Source organism: Callithrix jacchus, chromosome 10, assembly GCF_049354715.1.
Source record: "Callithrix jacchus isolate 240 chromosome 10, calJac240_pri, whole genome shotgun sequence".
Taxonomy (NCBI): domain Eukaryota; kingdom Metazoa; phylum Chordata; class Mammalia; order Primates; family Cebidae; genus Callithrix; species Callithrix jacchus.
The window spans coordinates 108,985,938-109,000,017 of record NC_133511.1 but is presented as its reverse complement, the minus strand read 5'-3'; the positions used below and the strand labels follow the sequence as shown (position 1 = coordinate 109,000,017).

The following is a 14,080-nucleotide window of genomic DNA, read 5'->3' as shown; positions in this document are numbered from 1 at the left end:
GCTAGTGACATTCTCTAGAAAGGAGCTTTCATCTTGCTAAGGGTCAGTTCAATGCCTTAGTACACTGGCTTTTCCAATTTCCTCATGTCATAGTGATCTTATGCACCCACTGAAGGAAGATTAAGATGAACAGTCCTAGGGTGGAAGGTTGCATTTAAAAAAGGAAGAAATACAGAATTCTGCAACATTGCCGATTTCAGCATAAACAAGAGGAGTGAATTATCCGTAAGCAGCTCTACCCTCAAATCCTCATTCTTTAAGTGGAGATTTAAGAACAGCTCCCCCAGTACCCACTGAAACCATCTCATGCTCTTCCACCTTTTTATTTCATTAGATGGTTCTCTGTCTTTCCTGGTCTGGACAGTCCCTTGTATATCAAATGCAATCAAATTGCCCTACCCTAGCCCACCACAAGGGTTGAGAGCAGACCAAAGTAACTGATTAGGCCAGTAAGAAGATGGGGATGGTATCTGATTAAGCAGTATGACCTTGCAAACTATTATTATATATATGGAGGTTTCTTTTCCAGGAGATATATATACCAAAGAAGAGAGCATCTGCATTTAAAAAATACATGATGTATTTGCATATGGAATCCATAAATGGATTAAAACTACCACTCAAAATCATTTTGTGCACAGAACATATTACACAACTACTTAGTTGCCTAAAATAGTGTTGGATTATTTCTCAAAACCTGTATCCACACCTGTTTATTTGGCACTAGATGCATCTCATTCCAAGTCGTGTTATGTGGTCTTTCCTCTAAAATATTGTATCTTAAACTCCAGTGACCATCAGCATCACTTTGGATGGATGAATGCTTACCAAAGATAAAAATTCATCATAGAAGTTGTGATTGTGGATGCATGGTTGGGGAATTCATGTGGAGGCCAGAGTGGAAGCAGGTGTGAGAGGGTCCAGCAGAAGAAAACATGGCTGCCAAAGTGTTTGAATCCATCGGCCAGTTTGGCCTGGCCTTAGCTGTTGCAGGAGGCCTGGTGAACTCTGTCTTGTATATAATTGGATACTGGGCCCAGAGCCGTCATCTTTGACCAATTCCGTGGAGTACAGGACATTGTGGTACGGGAAGGGACTCACATTCTCATCCCGTGGGGACAGAAACCAATTATCTTTGACTGCCGTTCTCTACCACGTATGTCCCAGTCATCACTGGCAGCAAAAATTCACAGATTGTCAACATCACCCCACGCATCCTCTTCTGGCCCGTCACTAGCCAGCTTTCTCGCATCTTCACCAGCATCAGAGGGAACCATGATGAGCATGTGCTGCCGTCCATCACTACCGAGATCCTCAAGTCAGTGGTGGCTCCCTTTGATGCTGGAGAACTAATCACCTGGGGAGAGCTGGTCTCCAGGCAGGTGAACGGCGACCTTACGGATCAAGCAGCCACCTTTGGGCTCATCCTAGACGACGTGTCCTTGACATATCTGACCTTCGGGAAGGAGTTCACAGAAGCGGTGGAAGCCAAGCAGGTGGCTCAGCAGGAAGCAGAGAAGGCCAGATTTGTGGTGGAAAAGGAGGCTGAGCAGCAGAAAAAGGCAGCCATCATCTCTGCTGAGGGCGACTCCAAGGCAGCCACACTGATCACCAACTCACTGGCCACCGCAGGGGACGGCCTTGTCGAGCTGTGCAAGCTGGAAGCTGCGGAGGACATCGCGTACCAGCTCTCAGACTCTCGGAACAGCACCTGCCTGCTGGCGGGGCAGTTCATGCTCCTCCAGCTGCCCCGGTGAGGACCCACCCTCTCTACACCTCTCTGGGCCAACTGCACCACAGCCCCAGTGATTTTTTTTTTTTTTTTTTTTTTTTTTTGAGACAGTTTCGCTCTTGTTACCCAGGCTGGAGTGCAATGGCGCGATCTCGGCTCACCGCAACCTCCGCCTCCTGGGTTCAGGCAATTCTCCTGCCTCAGCCTCCCAAGTAGCTGGGATTACAGGCACGCACCACCATGCCCAGCTAATTTTTTGTATTTGTAGTAGAGACGGGGTTTCACCATGTTGACCAGGATGGTCTCGATCTCTTAACCTCGTGATCCACCCACCTCAGCCTCCCAAAGTGCTGGGATTACAGGCTTGAGCCACCGGGCCCGGCCCAGCCCTAGTGATTCTTAACACCGCCTTCCTTCTGTCCCCACCCCAGAAATCACTGTGAAATTTCATGATTGGCTTAAAGTGAAGGAAATAAAGGGAAATCACTTCAAATCTCTAAAAAATAAAAAAAAAGAAGTTGTGATTTTGCATTATTGAGGCAGTGTCCAAGAATCTGCATTTAACCAGCTCTCTCAGTGATTCTCTCTTTTTCATTTTTTTTTTTAATAAAAAAAGAGAGAGATGGAGTCTCACTATCTTGCCTAAGCTGGTCTTGAACTCCTGCACTCAAGTGATCCTCCCACCTCAGCCTCCCAAAATGCTAGGACTGGAGGCGCGAGGCCTCATACCGAGCCTCTCTCAGTGACTGTGATACCCAGAAACTTTCTCCTGGTGCCCTGGTCCCTGACGCTGGGTCATTGCTTGGGTTATAAGAGATCTTTTGTTTTAATTCACACTCACCCTCTTCTTGGCCTTATTGGTAAACATGATACAGAAACTCCCTTCCTGACAGGTGTAAGCCACCTGTCTCCTACGGCACCTCTCCTAATCTGCTGGGTTTAGCCCTGACACCCTACAGATCCAGCCTTCCCTGGGAGGTGCAAGTGTCTTCAGAGAAAAGTCCTCACTGGTCATGCACAGAACTGGGCAGCCAAGCGTACTGTCATTTTGAGATGAGTTCTGGGGCCACTCCTGGTATCAGCATGAATCACCCATGACACCTCAATCATACAGATGTTAAGACCAGTATTAGGAATTCAAATACCTCCATTTTCTGAGAACCATTTACCCTTCGAGTCCCCATTCATGGGTTTCCAGAAGCCCAGATCTGCTTCTATAGGGCTGGGAATAAAAACTGAGGGGACATGAATTCGCCAAGGTGGTGTGAACATGGGTCTGGGTTCTGGCTCCGCCCTTTGCCTGGTGTGGGATTTTGGAAACAGATCTTTTCCTTCTCTGAACCATCAATGGCACCTCCATGCTTTATAACTGCAGACACTCTTTTGCAGGACTCTTAGGAAAGGTCAGCGTAGGAATGGAGGAGAAAGTGAAGGTCTGTAGTCCTCATGCAGTCAGCAAGTATTTACTGAGTGCCTACTGTATGTCAGCCAGACCCAGGAAACGTAAGGATGACAAAAGTAGACATGCTGTTTTCTCAGAGCTCAGAATCGGGGTAGACAGACATAAAACGACTAATAAGATAGATAACTATAAAATTGCAGCAGTGGTAAGTGCTAAGAAGAAAGTCAATGGTCAAAGTCAAGAACCAGCGGTCAGGAGCTGTCAGGGAGCACTGGTGAGGTCTGTGACCCTGCGTGATTGGCAGAGTGAGGCAGGGTAAAGGCAGCAGGATTGGTGGAAGGCAGCACAGGGGTTGGAAGGGCCCCACTAGCTGAGACAGCTCAGATCAAAGAGATGATGCCAGGGAGCTGGGTCGCGAGGACAATTCAAGGGACAGGACCTTCACACCTTGCACTCCGTCATCTGTGTGACATCCTCAGGGTGGCCCCTCTGATGTATTTCCAGCCTCGATCTATCAAAACTCTTCCTATTTTATACTCAGTAGTTCATCTGTCCCACTCACATGTCATAGTCAGGAGCAATATGGCACACTGGTCAGAACGCAGGTTCTGGAGCAGACAGACCTGGTTTCAAGTCCTGGTTCCATTGCTTATTGCCTGGGGGACCTTGGACAAGATACTTCCTCTCTCTCAGTCTCAGTTTCCTCTTCTGTGAAATAAGGAAATAATATTACTTACCTCTTAGGATCAGAGTGATGAATTAATACACATAAAAGTTTTAGAACAGTACCTGGCACATAGTAACTGGTAAACAAATTCTACCTATTAATATTACTGGTTTTCTTTTCTTTTTTTTTTTTGAGATGGAGTCTTGCTCTCTCACCCTCGCCTAGGCTGGAGTGCAATGGCGTGATCTCAGCTCACCTCCAGGTTCAAGCCATTCTCCTGCCTCAGCTTCCTGAGTCTGGGACTATAGGCATGAGCCACCATGCCCGGCTAATTTTTGTATTTATAGTGGAAACGAGGTTTCACAGTGTTGGTCAGGCTGGTCTCGAACTCCTGACCTCAAGTGATCTGGCCACCTCGGCCTCCCAAAGAGCTGGGATTACAGACGTGAGCCACTGTGCTCAGGCATGTTACTGGTTTTCTAAGAACTTAATATGTAATAGTTCATTTACTTCCTACAGAAAATCTATGGAAGTTACCATTATCATTGCGTTTTTTTATAGAAGCGTTCGTTCATTCTTTAAGAATATGTCAGGCATTGTGCTAGCAGCTAGGATTGACAGTGAGCAAAACTAACATAGGCCCCACTCTTAGATGCAGGAAAAGTGCTTAAAATGCTGCTGAGCGCCTACTGACCAAGTCCGGGACACCTTATGCTTCAATATAAATCAGGATAGTAATGATTTTAAGATATTGCATAAAACAGGAACCCAGGAGTCCATACCAACATAAATAAATGGGGAGGAGGAAAATTCCTCAGTATGTTGGAATGCCAACTAATACAGGCAGAGAAAATAGTGTGTGTTTTTTTTTTAATTCACAGATTGGTAAATACCTTAGTAATAACTGATTCGGGCAGAATTGTCGATGTTGCTAAAACTGTAAGGTTTGATGAGGAATAAGATATGTATATGTTCTCAGAATACTTACTACAGGCGAGGCATGGTGGCCCACATCTGTAATCCCAGCACTTTGGGAGGCTGAGGTAGGCAGATCACTTGAGCCCGGGAGTTTGAGACCAGCCTGAGCACCATGGTGAAACCCTGTCTCTATGAAAAACATAAAAAACTAGCCAGGCATGGTGGCATGAACCTGTAGTCCCAGCTAGTTGGCTGTCTGAGGTGGGAGGATGGCTTGAGCCCAGGAAGTCATGCTGCAGGGAGCTGTAATCACACCGCTGCGCTCCAGCCTGAGAGACAGAGCGAGACCTTGTTTACAAAAAAAAATCCTTATTACAATGAGGAAAATCATGACTTCATAGAAGCAAACCCTGACAGACACCACGTTCAACAGGTGATGAAAGCTAACGTCACCAGCAACAGGACAAACTGGCATCATGTGCCTCCTGATACAATGCAATGAGGGCATTGGCACGCAATGGCACTTCTGTGGCATTCCTGTCAAATATGCATAACTGGAATCTAATCATGAAGTGACATAGGACAAACCGGAGATACTCTACTCTGTGACTGATCCATACTCTTCAAAGCCGCAAAGACCATGAAAGACCAAGACAGACTGAGAGACCTCCCTAAACTAGAGACCCGGTAACTAAGAACCACATGTGGTCCTGGGCCAGAGGTTTGGTTTGGTTGGTTTGTTTTTTTGCTACAAAGTGTTGTATGGATTAATAAATCACAAAACAACTACCTCTTTTCTGCTATAAGGGAACATCATTGGGACAACTGGAAAACCATGAACATCTAGCGGTTACATCATAGTATCACATCCATGCTTGCAACAAGGATTCCATTTTCAAAAAAAAAAAGAATGCAAAAAAGAAAGAATCTTTAAGTTATAGAAATAAAAGTCTTTAAGTTATAGGAAATGTAAAAAATAAAAATCTTTAAGTTATGTAAAAAGAATTAATTTTAAAAATAAGGCCAGGCGCGGTGGCTCACGCCTATAATCCCAGCACTTTGGGAGGCCGAGGCGAGTGGATCACGAGGTCAAGAGATCGAGACCATCCTGGTCAACAAGGTGAAACCCCGTCTCTACTAAAAATACAAAAATTAGCTGGGCATGGTGGCGCGTGCCTGTAGTCCCAGCTACTCAGGAGGCTGAGGCAGGAGAATTGCTTGAACCCAGAAGGTGGAGGTTGCGGTGAGCCGAGATCCTGCCATTGCACTCCAGTCTGGGTAACAACAGCGAAACTCCATCTCAAAAAAAAATAAAAATAAAAATTACTCATGTTAATTTCCTGATGATTATACTGTGGAGATAAAAGAAAATGTCAGTGCTTAGGAATACACACTAAGGAGTACTAAGGGGTAAAGGAGCTTGAGGGCTGGGCGCGGTGGCTCACGCCTGTAATCCCAGCACTTTGGGAGGCCAAGGCAGGTGGATCACGAGGTCAAGAGATCGAGACCATACTGGTCAGCATGGTGAAACCCCGTCTCTACTAAAAATACAAAAAATTAGCTGGGCACTGTGGTGCGTGCCTGTAATCCCAGCTACTCAGGAGGCTGAGGCAGGAGAATTGCCGGAACCCAAGAGGCGGAGGTTGAGGTGAGCCGAGATCGCGCCATTGTGCTCCAGCCTGGGTAAACAAGAGCGAAACTCCGTCTCAAAAAAAAAAAAAAAAAAAAAAGGAGCTTGATATTCACAACTATCTCTTAAATGGCCCAGAAAATAATCATAATATGCGTGTGTGTGTGTAGGTATGGATCGATAAATAGGTAGGTAGATAATGACAGAGCAAATAAGGTAATTGTGAACATTTTGGGAATCTGTATTAAAGGTATACAAAAGTTGTTGGCCGGGCATGGTGGCTCACACCTGTAATACCAGCATTTTGGGAGGCCAAGGTGGATGAATTACCTGAGGTCAGGAGATCGAGACCAGCCTGGCCAACATAGTGATATCCCATCTGTACTAAAAATACAAAAATTAGTCAGGTGTGGTGGTGTGCACCTGTGATCCCAGCTACTCGGGAGGCTGAGGGTGAAGAATCCCTTGAATCCAGGAGACAGAGGTTGCAGTGAGCTGAGATGGCATCACTGTACTACAGCCGGGGTGATAGAGCCAGACTCCATCTCAAAAAATAAAAAATAAAAAAAGTTCTTTATAGTATTCTTGCACTCTTTCTCCCCCAAAACTGAAATTATTATTATTATTATTATTATTATTATTATTATTTTAAGCAGCAGGGTCTTACTCTGTTACCAAGGTAAGAGTTCAGTGTCGTGATCACCGCTCACTGTAGCCTCAACCTCCTGGGCTCAAGCCATCCTCCCATCTTGTTTTTAATTTTTTTTGTTGTTGTTTGTTTGTAGAGACGAGATCTCACTATGTTGCCCAGGCTGGTCCCAAACTCCTGAGCCCAAGCAATTCTCCCACCTCAGCCTCCAAGTGCTGAGATTACAGGCTTAAGCTACCAAATCTGGCCCTAAATCTGACATCATTTCAAAATTAAAAGCTACCAAGAAAAAAAATCAAGAACAATTCCAACCCTCCCTCCATATCTGTTTGAGAGGAGCAGGGACAAGGTGTGTGTGGGGGAGACAGATCAGATGGAAAACTGGAAACCCACTCAGGGGGCTGTGCCTCTCTGCAGACAGTTGCTTCTGGTGGGCTGGGGATGGGTGCTGACAGTGAGAAATATTATTTCTGGCCCATTTCCAGTGAGGGAGGAAATAGCAAGAGGAAACAGAGAAAGCTCTGTCAGGCTGAGGGGCAGGGCCCTCGGGACCAGCACCAGGGAAGTGGGAAGCTGCGGTGTGGGCAGCAGGTGGGGTCCTGGCAGGCTCTGCAGAGTAAGCAGGGCTTGCTGGGCTGAGCCCTAGGAATCCAGGAGTCACTGACATAGGATCCTCTCCCCACACAGGGAGAAGAGAAAGAGGAGAGAAGAGAAGAAGAAAGAGAAAAGGGAAGAAGAAGGGAAAGAGGAAGAAGAGAAGGTGAGAGGGTAACAATGTAGTTAGTGTCTACTAATGTAGTCTCTGCCAAGCACTGTTCTGGGTGATTTGCATATACTACCTCACTAATCCTCATTAAAAAAAATTTGAGATCACCTCTGTTATTATTCCCATTTTAGAGGTGATAAAACAGCAGCTTAAAGAGTTAAGGCAGAGATTCTATTTGCGGCAGTATAGTGGAAGAGACACGCTAACTGACCCTCATGCTGAAAGCAGCTAAAAAATCTGGTTAAAACAAGAAAATTGTTTAACATTTTTTTTAATTTGAGACAGGATAGGGTCTCACTCTGTCACCCAGGCTGGAGTGCAGTGGCGTGATCATGGCTCACTGCAGCCTTAACCTCCTGGGCTCGAGTGATCCTCCTGCCTCAGCCTCCCAAGTAGCTGGGACTACAGGCGCATGCCACTACACCCGGCTGATTTTGTTTTTGTTTTCGTTGGTAGAGACAGGATTTTGCCATGTTGCCCAGACTGGTCTCAAACTCCTGACCTCAAGGAATCTGCCCATCTTGGCCTCCCAAAGTGCTGAGATTACAGGCGTGAGCCACTGTGCTCAGCCTTAAATAAGAAATTTTTTAAATTAATCAACAATCTGGCAAGAAAGTATGGAACACTCAGAAGCCAAAAAGTAAGTGAAAGCAGGAATCTAGGGAAGTAGGCAGGGCAGGAAGGGACCTTTGACCTGGAGGGCATTTGCCAAATCACGTGAGCTCAAGCTCTGTTTCTCACGGGCTAACATTGATGTAAGACACAGGCGTCAACTTCCAGAACCCACCCAAGATAGACAACTCTATCCTACTGCCTGGACAAAGCTGAAGCTCCAGCGGTCTCCACCGTCAGGTTAGGGAAAAATTAGAAGTTAATCTCACCACTGGCCATCCCCACAAAAATCTGTGAAGAAATCTCAGCACTAAGTTGAGGGTAAAAGCATTTTCCCTGAGAATTCAGAATCCCAGATAGGCTGTCAGAGGTTTTGAAGCCTGAATTCACAATCCCTGGTTAAATTAAAACATCTCAAGCTGAAGTTTTAGATGATAGTATCCCTCCAGGGATTCTGGCATGAAAGTAAAAGCAGGTAGCAGAAAATTCCTTCTTCTTTTCTTGGATGTTCAAAAAGCAGAAAGGTAAGCAGAAAAATAATGCAGACTCCATTACATAAACCACAAACTCAACAACACATAAAGACGAGCGAAAGCAAAGGTTTCACACAAAAGCCATGAAGGCGAAGTGCACAGAGATTGCTTAGGGGACCATGGGGCTCTGTGGGTTTGGGGTCGCGATCGGGGGGTCTGGGGCTCAGGGGGATGCTGAATAGTGAGCCAGCCTGGGAGTGGCTGATTTCAAAAAACCTCTAGCAAAAATACTTTCACCCTAAAGGGTCTCACCCTAAAGCAGAGTTCCTGAACCCTTGTACTAGTAACATCCTGGGCTAGATACTTCTTTGTGGTGGGCGCTGTCCTATGCATTGTAACGTGTTTGGCAGCATGCCTGGGTTCTACTCACTAGATGCCAGCAGCATCAACCTCCACCGCAAAGCGTGACAACCAAAAATGTCTCCAGGCACTGCCAAATATTCTCAGAGGGGCAAAATCACCCCTGGTCGAGAACCACTGCCCTAATATAATAATAAACCAAGATCCCCTGTATATAACACAAGGTACAGATTCGAGGAGCACGGAGTAGAGACGGAGGAACCTCTTTGTGATTGGTGGAGGTGGGTGAGGCAACGTATGAGTAGAGAAAATAGCACGATAGCCCAGTGGCAGCAGATCTCAGAAAGCGCCGGCAAAATTTCATTCCCCAAAAGAAACTTCTACCAACAGCTGAGCAAGAAAATCCAACTCATTCAATGTCATATAATTTTAAAAACGGAGTCAGCACAGAATCAATACAAAGATACTAAAGGCAAAGTGTGGTAAAGGTCAGTAGAGCCTGCTAGACAGAGAACGCTGGCCAGAAAAAAAAATTATCATGGAATAGATGAAAAATCTGACCAAATGGTGTTCTATGGATTAATAAATCTTCAGAAAACAATTACCTCTGTGAAGGAAGGCCACAAAGTGGCTATGAAACAAATCAGCAAAGAAATGGGAGAGAAAGACTATTGGGGGAGATGAAATGAGAACTAGAAAAACTGAAGCCAGGCGCAGTGGCTCCTACCTGTAATCCCAGCGCTTTGGGAGGCCGAGACAGGTGGATCACCTGAGGTCAGGAGTTTGAGACCAGCCTGGTCAACATGGTGAAACCTCATCTCTACTAAAAATACAAAAATTAGATGGGCGTGGTGGCGGGTGCCTATAATCCCAGCTACTCGGGAGGCTGAGGCAGGATTGCTTGAACCTGGGAGGTGGAAGTTGCAATGAGCAGAGATTATGCCATTGCACTCCAGCCTGGGCAACAAGAGAAAAACTCTGTCTCAAAAAAAAAAAAAAAGTGGAAGAGCTGAGGGAATAAGTACAAGAACAAACAGAACAATTTCAGAAATGAAGATGCAATTGGAAGGAGACCTTAGCACTGGAATGGAAATGGAGGATTGGAATAGAAAAGTGAATATAATGAGATAGAATGAAGAAAGTGAATTTACTAACTAGAAAATGCTAGATATGGAAGAAAAAGCGAAAGGGAGGCAACATATACATAATTGGAATCTGTAAAGAAGAAAGACAAAACAATAAAATACATTAAATATTTGGAAATAGAAGGTAATGTTCTTGAAACCAAAGATGTGAATCTAACTAAAAGGTAAGAGATGTGCCAGGAACAGTTGTCCTAGAGCAGACCATTCCAAGACTCCTAATAAAATTATCAGATGAGTAGCCAGGCCAAAAAAAATCAAGTCACTCATAACAGGACTAGTCCCAGCAATATTCAATATCAAACAGTGGCACAAAACTCCTAGGATATTTGAACCATTTATATATCTTCTTTGGATAAATGTCATTCAAGTTCTTTGCACATTTTTTAATTGGGTTGTCTTTTTGTTGTCGAGTTGTAAGAATTCTTTATATATTCTAAATACTAGACTCTTGCCAGATATATTATTTGCAAATATTTTCTCCCATTTTGTGGGGGTTTTTTCACTATCTTTATAATGTTCTTCTTCTTTTTTTTTTTTTTTTTTTTGAGACAGAGTCTCACTCCATCACCAGGTGCCAGGCTGGAGTGCAGTGGTGCAACCTCCGCTCACTGCAACCTCCTCCTCCCGAGTTCAAGCAATTCTCCTGCCTCAGCCTCCAAAGTAGCTGGGACTACAGGTGCGTGCCACCATGCCCAGCTAATTTTTTTTTTTTTGAATTTTTAGTAGAGACTAGGTTTCACCATGTTGGCCAGGATGGCCTCGATCTCTTGACCTCGTGATCCGCCCGCCTCAGCCTCCCAAAGTGCTGAGATTACAGGCATGAGCCATGCGCCCAGCCTATAAAGCTCTTCTATACATGAAAGCTTTTAATTTTTTTCTTTCTTTCCTTTTTTTTTTTTTTTTTTTTTTTTGAGACAGAGTCTCACTCTGTTGCCCAGGCTGGAGTGCAGTGGCATGATCTCAGCTGACTGCAACCTCTGCCTCCCAGGTTCAAGTGATTCTCCCACCTCAGCCTCCTGAGTAGCTGGGATTACAGGCACACACCACCAGGCCCAGCTAATTTTTGTATTTTTAGTAGAGACAAGGTTTTACCATTTTGGCCACACTGGTCTCAAACTCCTGACCCAGGTGATCCACCCACCTTGGCCTCCCAAAGTGCTGAGATTATAGGCATGAGCCACTGTACCCAGCCAAAAGTTTTTAATTTTGATGATGTCTGGTTCATCTATTTATTTTTTTCTTTAGTTGCTTGAGAATTTGTTGTTATATCTAAGAAACCATGGACAAATCCAAGGTCATGAAGACTTACCCTTATGTCTTCTTGCAGGAGTTTTATGGTTTTAGCCCTTATATTTAGGTCTTTTATATATTTTGAATTAATTTTTATGGTGTGAGGCAAGGCCCACACCACATACCAAAATACCCATATCCATATACAAAAAATGCATGTGGATATATGGCTATCAAAGCCTTATTGGTTGAAGAAACCATTTTTTACCCATTAAATGGTCTTGAAACCCTCATCTGAAAAACAATTGACTATAGATAATTGGGTTTATTCATGAACTCTCAATTATGTTCATGACCTACATGTTTATCCTAGTACCACATTGTTTTGATTACTGTAGCTTTGTAGTAGATTCTTAAATTGGGAAGTATGTCTTCCAATTTTATTATTTTTCAAGATCGTTTTATCTATTCAGGGTGCCTTGCAATTCTACATGAGTTATAGAATCAGCTTTTCCACTTCTGCAAATTTCCTTTTCAGATTGTTCATTGTTATTAAACAGAAATTCAACTGCTTTTGTATGTTGTTATCATACCTTGAAAATTTTCTGAATTTGTTTATTAATAGCTCTAACAGTTTGTGTTGTTGTTTCTTTAAGATTTTCTACATATAGGATCATGTCCTCTGCGAACAGAGATACTTTTACTTCTTTCTTTCCAATCTGGATGCTTTTTATTTCCTTTTCCTGCTTAATTGCTCTGGCTACAACTTCTAATACAATGTAAAATAACAATGGCAAAAGCAGTGATCCTTGTCTTGTTTTTGATCTTAGAAGGAAAGTTTCAGCCATTCATTGAGTTTGATGTTAACTATGGGTATTTCATAAATGTCTTTTACCTGGTTGAGGAAGTTTCCTTTTATTCCTTGTTTCCTGAGTGTTTTTCTGATGCAAAGGTGTCAGGTTTTATCAAATGCTTTTTCTGCATCAAATTGAGAAGATCTTATGGTTTTTTCCCCTTTGTTGTCTTAATGTAGTGTATTACACTGGTTGATTTTCTTATGCTAAATCACCCTTGCATCCTGGAAGAAATCCCATCAGTCATGGTGTATAATTCTTTTAGTATGCCTTTGGACTTGTTTGCTAGTATTTGGTTGAGGATTTTTGGATCTAGATTTATAGGGATATTGTTCTGTAGTCTTTTGGTGTCTTTGGCTTTGGCATCAGGGTAATGTTGGCCTAATAGAATGAGTCAGAAACTGTTCCCTCCTTTTCCAATTTTTTTGAATGATTCTGAGGTGTACTGATGTTAATTCTTCTTTAAATGTTTGATAGAAGTCATCAGTGATTTCAGAAATCTATCAGTGAAGCCATCTGGCCCTAGACTTTCTTTTTCTTTTTCATTCTTTCTTTCTTTTTTTTTTTTTTGAGACATAGTCTCACTCTGTCACCCAGGCTGGAGTGCAGTGGCATAATCTTGGCTCATTGCAACCTCTGCCTCCCAGGTTCAAGCGATTCTCCTGCCTCAGCTTCCCAAGTAGCTGGGACTACAGATGCCCATTACCATGTCCGGCTAATTTTTTGTATTTTTGGTAGAGATGGATTTTCAATGTGTTAGCCAGAATGGTCTTGATCTCCTGACCTTGTGATCCACCTACCTTGGCCTCCCAAAGTCCTGGGATTACAGGCGTGAGCCACCACGCCTGACCACAGCCCAGGACTTTTCTTTCCTGGGAAGTTTTCTATTACTGAGTCAGCCTTTTTACTTGTTATGAATGTATAATTAATTTTTTTAAATATTTTCAGATTAAATCCCAAAATAAAATCCAACTCTATACCGTGTGCAGCAGACACACCTAATACAAACTTAAGAGGTTAGAAACTAAAGGATGAGCAATGGCACACCAGGCAAATAAAAAATAAATGTCATGATTTGATTATCCAACAGGATACAATTCTGCCCAAAAAGCATTAAGCAAACTGACAAAGAGTTATGTAATATAGTATCACTCAAATTAAACGCAGGTATAGCTATTATAGGTATCTGTGTGTTGAATACAGTGAGCTCCAAGTGTCTCTTCAAAGAATCAGTATGCCAATATGTTCAGTTTCCATGTTATTTGTTCTCCATTTTAAAGTTTGATTTCCTCATTATCTTTGTCTCCTTGCCCCTAGTTTCAGTAAACACCCTCCCGCCAGCTCTAATGAGTAGTTCATATCTGTTCCCCTGGTTGCCTATACCTATTCCTTTTGCTGAAACAGCACGTCCTGCTCCATCCTGAGTCACCCCTGGTTACCTGCACTAACTTGAGTCACCCTTAGTCACCTGTTCCATAATTGTCTTTCCCTCCAAAACTGCTCACCCTACCACTCTGGCTTTACCCCTGCTCTCTTTAAAATAGCCACTCAGAATCAGCTTAGACTATGCAGTCCAACCCTAGCCAATAGCCCCAACACAGCAGTAGGGGCTACCTGTTTCAGGGATAAGAACCCCTTCCCC

The 14,080-nt window shown here is 43.6% G+C and overlaps 1 pseudogene; it reads left to right on the top strand.

Annotated features, from left to right (window-relative positions):
- Positions 1 to 864: 864 nt before the first annotated feature.
- LOC100400316 (prohibitin 1 pseudogene) lies at positions 865 to 1,757 on the top strand (annotated as a pseudogene).
- The last annotated feature ends 12,323 nt before the right edge of the window (positions 1,758 to 14,080 follow it).